This window comes from Ovis canadensis, chromosome 9 (assembly GCF_042477335.2).
Source record: "Ovis canadensis isolate MfBH-ARS-UI-01 breed Bighorn chromosome 9, ARS-UI_OviCan_v2, whole genome shotgun sequence".
NCBI lineage: Eukaryota > Metazoa > Chordata > Mammalia > Artiodactyla > Bovidae > Ovis > Ovis canadensis.
The window spans coordinates 99,649,356-99,652,753 of record NC_091253.1 but is presented as its reverse complement, the minus strand read 5'-3'; the positions used below and the strand labels follow the sequence as shown (position 1 = coordinate 99,652,753).

At 45.1% G+C, this 3,398-nt stretch overlaps 1 long non-coding RNA gene across 1 annotated transcript; it reads right to left on the bottom strand.

Annotated features, from left to right (window-relative positions):
• Positions 1–1,359: 1,359 nt before the first annotated feature.
• On the bottom strand, positions 1,360–2,967 carry LOC138445998 (uncharacterized). The gene is made up of 2 exons (XR_011259082.1): positions 2,666–2,967; positions 1,360–2,483 (listed from the first exon to the last, which is right to left on the bottom strand). It is a non-coding gene; the product is annotated as an uncharacterized lncRNA (long non-coding RNA).
• Positions 2,968–3,398: the final 431 nt, after the last annotated feature.

The following is a 3,398-nucleotide window of genomic DNA, read 5'->3' as shown; positions in this document are numbered from 1 at the left end:
ACACACACACACAAGCTGTTGAAACTTCAAAAGATTATTGTTATTTAAAGAAAACCGGACATCTCAAGTTTAGGAATTGAGTACTTTTCTCTATCAGGGAAGATGCAGAAGACTGGAGGCATTGAAGTCCTTTCTTTGATATGCACCTTGACTCTCTAGGGCCAGTGTCCTCTTTTCTACATCCTGAATCCCCTCGGGGGTACACCACTGGGCCTGGGGGCTTCAGAGACCGAGGCTCAGTGGCCCCAGCGCCCTTTGTTTAGTGCTAAGGCAGGCAACATAATTTGTCTACAGCCTCAACTCATGCTTTTTACCTGAGAATTCAATGAAATATGCAGTAGAAATTAAAAAGGGATTATCCAGACCTTGAAGTAAGGTAGCCAAGGAGCTTATTCCACCAATATACCATCTCTATGCTCAAAGATTCCACAGCTGCACATCTTGCCTTTAACCCAGTAAGCAAGAGAGCCAGCTGTCTCACCTAAGCTGGCGTCAAGCTGGGGGCTGTCCACTTCCCCCCAAATAAGAATATGCTATAATGGGCAATGAGATAGGTGGGGGGAAGTGATCCAACATTAGCACTCCCTAAGGAGCAGTTCCACTGCAGATGGTGACTGAAGCCATGAAATTAAAAGATGCTTACTCCTTGGAAGAAAAGTTATGACCAACCTAGATAGCATATTCAAAAGCAGAGACATTACTTTGCCGACTAAGGTCCGTCTAGTCAAGGCTATGGTTTTTCCAGTAGTCATGTATGGATGTGAGAGTTGGACTGTGAAGAAGGCTGAGTGCCAAAGAATTGATGCTTTTGAACTGTGGTGTTGGAGAAGACTCTTGAGAGTCCCTTGGACTGCAAGGAGATCCAACCAGTCCATTCTAAAGGAGATCACCCCTGGGATTTCTTTGGAAGGAATGATGCTGAAGCTGAAACTCCAGTACTTAGGCCACCTCATGTGAAGAGTTGGCTCATTGGAAAAGACTTTGATGCTGGGAGGGATTGGAGGCAGGAGGAGAAGGAGACGACAGAGGATGAGATGGCTGGATGGCATCACTGAGTCGATGGACATGAGTCTGAGTGAACTCCGGGAGTTGGTGATGGACAGGGAGGCCTGGCATGCTGCGATTCATGGGGTCGCAAAGAGTCGGACACGACTGAGGGACTGAACTGAACTGAACTGAAGGAGCAGTTCACAAAACGTTCATAGGAGTGCCCTTAGTCCTTTAGGGATTACCTTCCCACACTTGGTAATTGGAGGCTTTTCTTAAGGATTTGTTTGCTGGGTGTTTCCTTGATTAGCCACTGCTTTTTTTTTTTTTTTTTTTTGCTGTCTTACTATCATGACATTTTCCATATTGAAATAATTTTGAATTGTCATGGTTTTTATTAACTGTAATCAATTCATAGCCTGTCTCCTGGCTGATTACCAGCACGGCAGGGCCCAGTCCTTTGCACTTTGGAGGCCCTGAACGGCCACTTGGTGAATGGCCACTGAAGTTACAGCCTGTGGTTCCAAAAGAGACTGTTAGTAGCGACGTCCCAGATGGCTCAGTGATAAAGAACCCAGCTGCCGGTGCGGGAGATGCAGGTTCAATCCCTGGGTTGGGAAGACTCCCTGGAACAGGAAATGCCAAAAAGACTCTAAGTAAAAGCAAATCTTGCCATTTCCCTCAGGTCATGGAATCCAGCACATGCTTTTCCATGAAAAAGAGGACATTTTCAACACAAACAGATTACGCTGGATGACAGGCTCTTGAAACACTAGTTTTCATTTTAAGGTTAATCATAGTCCTTTGAAGATTCGAGATACCTGGGTGGCTCCATATGGCATTTGGAATCTCTTTTTTTTTTCTGATCTTTCATCTACAACACAGGGATCTGATGCCAAACCACTCCCAACTCTGAAACTATACAGTAACTTTTATTTTTTCCTGTGAGATTAATTATATCCAAGTTTTAAAGAGACACACAGAACCTTATTATTTTCACTTTTGTTGAAAATGAAGCATCGTATTCTGATATAAAGTGACCGATGATACTGTAATCAAATGTTCTTTATATTTCCAATTAAGAATTGGTGCTAGGAGTAAAATTCTTTTCGGGTAAATGAGCAGGTATTTATGCATTCAGCAGTACATCTTGAAAACGTGTACTGAATCCTTTCTACGCTCTGTACCACACAGATCACCCAGCAGCGCCTGGGCCTGGAGCACGTCCTGACCCATTTACAAGCAGGCTGAGGTGAGACTGATGACTAAAGATAGGGGTGGCCCCAGCAGATCTTCAGAGACACCGACTGCAGAATGAAGATGACGTGGACGTCAGAAGTCTTCAGAGAGAAGAAACGCAGATGCCTTTTGATCTCCTGTCCCTTTTCTCTCCATCCACCACATTTCACAGTTCTCTCCTAGTGTGTGTTCTTAAAAAGCTGATTTTTCAAGGCACCCCAGATGCCTGCTGAGTGCCTGGATACTTTAGCAGCTGCCTGATAAGAACAAATGACCAACATTTAATAAAGTGATGAACACTTTAAAATTTAAAAGTAATTTAAAACAATTGCTGCCAAAATTCAGCCCAGTGAATGCAATTAACATGAAGCCAAATTTGCTTTCACAGATTATCAAAAAAAAAAAAAAAAGATTGACGCATCTTTAGAGAGGATCTTACATTTCAATACCCCAATAGAGGAAGAAAGGGCTTCCCTGGTGGCTCGGAGGTAAAGAATCCAGCTGCGGTGCCGGTGACTCGGGTTCCGTCGCGGGTCGGGAGGATCCTCGGGAGGAGGGGATGGCCCGTATTCTTGCCCGGAGAGTCCCACGGACAGAGGAGCAGAGGGCTATGCCCGTAGGATCGCAAAGAGTCAGACCTGAGTGAAGCAACTGAGCACAGAGAGGGAAAGCAAGCACCCTGCTCACGGCGATCATGCCCTTCATTCACGCAGCGTTGGCGCCCCCTTCCACCTCAGGACTGAGAACGCCAGTCCAAGCGAAGACGTGAGCAAACCACGCCTCTGGCTCTGTTACAACTCCGAATTCCACCAAAGGGGGAGGTGTTGGGTCAACAGTTTTCATCTAAGTGTGCAAATAAGCATCGCGATGGCAAGAACGGTTGTGTGCACCATATTTCATCCAGGTGTTTGTGACTGGGTCATTTCCAGTTGTGTTTTTAATCCCAAAGCCTGGACCTTGTCCAGAGTAAAAAAAAATGACAACTGGGTATTTTTAAAATTTAGCCGCTAAGAGCTGATCAAATATATTCACGTGAGGGGAAAACTTAAAGGAACGATCTCCGCATAAAGTGTACGTTAATACCTCTTATCCCGTCACCATCATTTCCCTCCCGAGTCTGCAGGCCTTGTGAAAAACTGCAGGATTTACATCATGAACAGAGGAGCCTGGTG